Here is a 7137-nt window from a genome sequence, read left to right on the forward strand (position 1 = left end):
CCATCCATCCTATTCACACAGAAGGAATATACATGAACTTTCACCGGGTGAATTCCTGTTTTTTTTGCAATTGCGATTTATTTTGTGAATAGACCCCTAAATGTCAGGAGACGTTTATATAAAGGTGGGAAGTGTGACAGAACCGATCCCACACTCCGATTGAGTGCTTTCGTCAGTATACCGCTTCTTAAGTCTGAATATAGATATCAGACATTCCAACCGCTCACAAGCACAAAACAAGACGACACTTGCTTAGCTGCTCAACATGGACTCATTTATTAGAACCAAAATGCCAAGTATTTATAATACAGTAGAAGACTAAAACCTAACCTAATTAGCATGAGCTGATTATCTAATCATTAACCCAGACTAGTTGTCTGAGAGATGAGACTTTTCATGGTAAGACTTGGTCTCCTAGCTCACTGATTGACTATTCAATACACATTAACATAAACACAGGGTTAATTAGCACAAAAAACAATGTGTGAATACTCCTACAAGCCAGACTAGACTCATTTACACAACAGACAGGTGGCTGGAGTTGATGACATTAGCATCTAAGCCCTTGTACACACGGTCGGAGATTCTGACAGAATGTGTCCGATCGGAGCGTTTTGTCGGATATTCCGACTGTGTGTGGTCTGTATTGGAATATCCGTCGGACCAAATTTTCCAACTTGCCGGAAATATTTTCCCGACAAAATGCTCCGATCGGACATACTCCGATCATGTGTAGAGAATTCCGATCGGACCAAGTGCCACGCATGCTCAGATCAAATTCCTACATCAAAGCTATTGGCTACTAACCTGAACGTAGTCCCATCGTAACGAAAATTACGTCATCACGTTCTGAACGATCGGATTTTCCGACAACTTTGTCCGACCGTGTGTATGCAACAGTTTCGGACAATCTCCGACCGTGTGTACAAGGGCTAACAGTTTGTGTCCCAACAGTGTGATTCAGTCTATTGCTAATATGGCAAATACATATCCAGAGTCTGTGTGTCTTGGGAGTGGGGACTTGAATCTGAATCCAAGTAACACCACCTCAGGGGTCCCCAGGCATACAGCTCACACAGAGCACCGTTCTCCCAAATGCCAGGGCCCATAATCGCAAGGCAAGAGGCTCGCATTCTGTCCCCTCCAACAGCCTCTGTCCCGGCTAGGTCTGTCACATTTCTCCCCTTTCGGCAGGAGACTAACACAGGAGGAGACCCCCCGACGGGTTGACTCCAAAGTTAGTCAGTGATTCCAGTCCCCCAATGCCGGTATCCACACAGTACCCCAAACAAATTGGTCCAAACAGAGTATTCCTTACCCAGCCAACCTCTGCCTCTCTCAGAGAACATATCCGCCGCTGGGGAGAGGCCTGGACTGACCCTTCTCCCTCAAGTTTTTTCAGCCGCTCAAGAGAAGACAGGGTGACTGGGCTCACTCCATCAAGTTGTTGGGGATCTGGGCCGACCGCCCAGCATCCCTGGGGTATACAAGTGTAGACTGAAATTCCATCCATCAATATCAGCTCAAGCTTCAGTTGTGTGTAGGGGCCAATAGCATTCTGTCCTGTTAGCACTTCTTCAGCTGAGGACCCCACATCCTTTACTCCAGCTGACTTTTGGGGAGTCAGGCCAACTGCCCCGGCTCCCTGGAACTCTGCAGCCCCTATCAGTGCTGGGCAGAGGTTGGTAGCACTCTGCCCGGTTGCCAGCGCTGGATTGGTGTCATCACTCTGGGGCGCCGTCTGCTGTTGGAACTCCCTTTCACTGGTATTGTCTCCCAGGTGCATGAACCCTTGTTGGGGAGGCAAAATGTCTGCTTCTCCTACCTTCATCTCTGAAATCCACTGGGAGAGAGGGACCATCACCTTCTCACATTGGGCCTCCGAAACTGCCACGGCTGTGGAGCAGGGGTCTGCAGTACTCTGTCCTGCTGCAAGTACTTGAGCAGGTGATGCGTAATCTATGACATCCTCTGACGAACAGTTCATTAAGTCCATAAATTCTGTAATCTGTGGCTGGAAAGATGGGCCAACTGCCCCAGCTCCCTGGAACTGCATAGTTGCTGCCGGTGCTGGGCAGAGTTTGATAGCACTCTGCCCTGTTGTCAGCACTTCTGCCGGGGGCTAAACATCATCCACTCACTCCCAAACTGTGTAGCTGCCATTGCGGAGGTGAGCTGGCTGCTTCCCTTTCCGTTCCCTCATCTGGCTGCTGGGATGACATGTCTGTGGTTCTGTCTCCCAGGTACATGGATCTTTGCTGGGGAGGAAAGACTGCTTTCTCCACCCTGGCCGACGGTTGAGGAGGGACAACCAACACCTCCTCTCCCTTCTCCCCCTGTATCTGCTGCTGGGAAGTGATCGCTACTTTCTCACCCTGAGCCTCCAGAACTGCCACAGGTGTGGGGCAGAGGTCTTTGACCCTCTGTCCGGTGACCAGCGCTTCAGCTGGGGAAGTTGCTTGCAACTCCACAGATACCACTGTTGGTGCTGGGCAGAGCACAGTGAAGTTTGGCGCTAATACCAGCTCTTCTGCTGGAGGCTCATCAGGTTCTTCTTCCTCAGCATAAAAGTCTGTCAAATCCCCTGTCACTGCAACTGGTGTCTGGGGATAGAGTTTCACCATCTCCTGTCCGTGGAACCCAGAAGATGCTATCGGTGCTGAGCAGAGGTGAGCAGAGGTTAGCAGAGCTCTGCCCTGTTGTCAGCACTTCAGGTTTGGGGACAACAATCTCCAGAGTTTCCACCGCCGATTCTCTGGCATGCTGCTGAACGTGTTCTAGCAGTTTCCTGTATGCCCTTTCCAGATGCTGTTCCTTCCTTAACAAATGGTCCCAATCAGGTTTAAGCTCTGAGACCCCTGCAAGACCGAGCATAGCCTCTCTATATTCTCGCAGGTCCTCAAGGGTAGGTTCCCCTTCATCGCCAAACACAAAAAAATGTTTAGGCTCTCCCACAGCAATCCAGGGCCTCCAAAGTCATATCCCTCCGGAGAGCATTCTGTTGTCTCCCCTAAATATCCCTGCTCTGCGTACCATTGCAGAGCCCGATAATGATTGTCCAGCTCCATCTCCTGCTGGACCAGCCTGTCCAAATCAGTCACCCATTGCTCCTGGGGCCGCTCTCCCAGGAATGCCATCCGCAATGCCTGTTGGTCACTGGCCCGTTGCTCTTGGGTTGGAAAGCACTTGCCCTGTTTTATACCAGCGAGCTGGAGGACTCCAATCCAGAGCTCTACACGAATCCGCTGCCTGAACTCCAGGTATTCATCCTCAGACACAGTCCTGGTGTATGCTGAAAGGACGATCTGCAGCAGCCCCGGGAACTCTGATGCCAGGTCCATATCTCCGCTGGGGTGGCTTAAGTCTGCTATCCTGATCTTGGATCCCAGTGGAGGTTTGCCCCAAATGCGAGGGCCCATAATCGCAAGGCAAGAGGCTCGCATTCTGTCCCCTCCAACAGCCTCTGTCCCGGCTAGGTCTGTCACAGGAAGTATCTAACAGGTAAATTAATAGACCTCCTAACAATGTTATTACCAGGCTGCAGCTAGGGGGAGCTCTAATGTTTAGAGTGTGACCACAGCAGAGTGATCCCATCTAGTTCACATTAACCCTTTTAACCGCCAGAGCTGTTTTTACATTATTTTTGCACACATGGTAAAATGCAGATTTTGGGCCTGAAGATTGGATAAAACCCCCAAACATATATTTTCTGAAAGCAGAGACCCTGGAGAATAAAATGGTGGCAGTTCCTATTTTTTATGTCACATGATATTGGCTCAATCAGTAAAAACTACACTAACTGTAATTTTAGAGCACACATATAATATTTTACCAATTGCTTGGTAAAATTTAAAAGATGAGGTTGTGGAGAGTAAATAGATACCCAACATGTCCAGCCTTATAATTGTGTGTGCTGGTGAAATGATAAAAAAACTTTGGTACTTAAATGTCCCATAGGTGGCACTTTTAACCCTTCCACTGCCATGGATGTATATCATACTGACCTACAGAACTGCTTCCAGCTGGCCAGGTCAGTATGATGTACATCAATAGCATTCTCCCTTCTGCTATAAGCTCATGATTTGCTGAGCTTCCCTCTATCTGTCCTCTAAAATCCCCCTCCCCCAAACCTCTTACATCTCACCACCTAATCTCATGTCTGGGAAGTACCTGCACACAGTGGGGGGTTCCTTGGGGGGGATATTGTGATTGGACAGTCAGAATACTCTATAGTTCCCCCTCATAAACCAACACTGGGAGGAGTCTGTGTGGTCCTCCCCCTCCCATCTGCATATGTATAATGCAGTATGTACATTAATGTAGACCTGTCATTAGAGCAATATGTAGAAACTCTCCAAACCCTCAGGAGATAGAAAAAGAGGATAAAAGCCGATTGGAGAGTTGGGACTAAGTGTAGTGATAATGCCAGAAGGTGTGAGATTGTTCTAGAACAGGGGTGTCCAAACTTTTTTCAAAGAGGGCCAGATTTGATGAAGTGAACATGCGCGAGGGCCGACCATTTTGCCTGACATTCTTTGAACCATTAAAATTCAGTCTAAGCCCTTGTACACACGGTCGGACATTCTGCCAAACAAATCCGTCAGATTTTGTCCGTCGGATCTTGTCCGAAACTGTTGCATACACACGGTTGGACTAAGTTGTTGAAAAATCCGATCATTCAGAACATGATGACGTAATTTCGTTACGATGGGACTACGTTCAGGCTAGTAGCCAATAGCTTTGATGTAGGAATTTGATCTGAGCATGCGTGGCACTTGTTCTGATCAAAATTCTCTACACATGATCGGAGTATGTCCGATTGAACCAGTTGGTCAGAAAATATTTCCAACAAGTTGGAAAATTGGGTCCGACGGAATCAGTCCGATGCATACCCCACACAGTCGGATTATCCGACAACACAGTCCGATAGGACACATTCCGACGGATTCTCCGACCGTGTGTACAAGGGCTAAGTGTGTTCGTTCAAACACTAATACACGGCCCAACAAGAATTCCCTTGACTTTGTGGCTGTGTGTGTTGAAGAGATGAACTCGGGCATGTTATTTGGATATACCGTATTTATTGGCGAATAGCACGCACCTTCACTTTAAGAGGGAAGTTTCAGGAAAAAAACTAAAAATTTTAAATGAAGAACTTTGAAGCAAAATAAGGGTCAGTGCCCATCTGCGCGCCCACCATTGCCAGGAATGCAGCCACCATTAGCCAGAAATGCAGCCACCATTGCCAGGATTTCAATCACTATTGCCAGGAATGCAGCCACCATTGCCAGGATTTCAATCACTATTGCCAGGAATGTACCCACCATTAGCCAGCAATGCACCCACCATTACCAGGATTTCACTCAATATTGCCAGGAATGCAGCCACCATTAGCCAGGAATGCACCCACCATTAGCCAGGAATGCACCCACCATTGCCAGGAATGCACCCACCATTGCCAGGAATGCAGCCACCATTGCCAGGATTTCACTCACTATCGCCAGGAATGCAGCCACCATTAGCCAGGAATGCACCCACCATTTCCAGGATTTCATTCACTATTGCCAGCAATGCACCCACCATTGCCAGGATTTCACTCACTATTGCCAGAAATGCACCCACCATTAGCCAGGAATGCAGCCACCATTAGCCAGGAATGCAGCCACCATTGCCAGGAATGCACCCACCATTAGCCAGGAATGCAGCCACCATTGCCAGGAATGTACTCACCATTGCCATCAGTGCAGCCTTGGAGGGGACATGGAGGGGGCAGGACGAGCGCCAAAGAACAGGAGAATCTCCTGTTTACACAGCGGCCTCTTTAAGAGAAAGTCCCGCCTCCTTTCATGGAAAGAACAGTCGTCCAATGGCGGAGATGGGACTTCCTATTACAGAGGCTGCCGTGTAAGCAGGAAATACTCCTGTGTGCACGGCACTCGTACAGCCTCCTATCTCCGAGGCAGCCGGACTATATATCTTTTGTGGCCCCGGCGCTGGGAGATCATCGGGGGCCACAAAAGATATATATGTTTAGATAACCAGGTGGGCTGTTCAAAACCGGACCGCGGGCCGTGATTGGCCCATGGGCCGGACTTTGGACATGCCTGTTCTAGAAGATCAGTAGAAGTGCGGGGCATGGAGTCACATCTGTGAGGTTGTGGGGAACCCATCCAGGGATCAGACAACCTCTCTGAGGATTTGTGGAGAATATTTCTGTCTCCTCACTGAAGTCAATAGGTGGTTACACTTCATGGTCACTGTGGAATTCTGGATGGTCATATACTAAGCAGTATTTGGATCCCGGTGGAGAACTTTCACCCCAAGAAAAAATCAGGATGAGGTCAGCAGAGGTGCCCATAGGAAAGGAGGAAACTCTGAAATTCTTCAGAAGGTCAGTGACCATTGGACAAGAGACTGTAAAATACATCATCAACGCATTTCATGGCATAAAAGTGTCACTTTATCAGGACAGGTGTAAGAAGATGATATAAAAATAGGGAATGAAGTAAAAGTCCAGTATATTGTATTATAAAGACCCAAGTCAGATACAATTCATGTACATGACTGAGATTTATAGAATTTAGAATTCGTATTTTGTTAGACAAGGTGAAGAGATATATGGAGAGGATGATCAATACATGGAGAAATCAATCTATTCGATCATATAAGGGAATCAATAGATCAATAATTACATCAACCAATCAATACAATCTATTTCATGTGATAGATTTATAATTCTGGGCATTGATTATGTTGGAGGATCAAACCGTGATTACTGGATATTAGAAACATTCCTATTGATCTGATGACCGCTGGCATGGATCCCTGATTGATTATTGCTGGGAATAAAGTTCAATAAAAATGGAGATTTGATGGATTATTTATATAAAAATCTCTTCATATTCCATGGAATAAATATGTGTAAAATAGTTTTGAATTGGATGTAATAAATGTATATAAAAAGACTTTGTGGTGTTTGTTAGATATTTTCTTTTCATCCTCTCTAGGGCTGGATGTCAGGAAGAAGAAACAATTTCTCCAATTTCTATTGAAAGGTGAGGAGGGGGGAGGGGTTTGGGGAAGTTTTGTGCATACAGGAGGTAATATAGACAATCTGGCTAGTAATCTGGGGGTGTG

Source organism: Lithobates pipiens, unplaced genomic scaffold (assembly GCF_037356315.1).
Source record: "Lithobates pipiens isolate NorthernLeopardFrog02 unplaced genomic scaffold, aLitPip1_a1.2 Scaffold_18, whole genome shotgun sequence".
Lineage (NCBI taxonomy): Eukaryota > Metazoa > Chordata > Amphibia > Anura > Ranidae > Lithobates > Lithobates pipiens.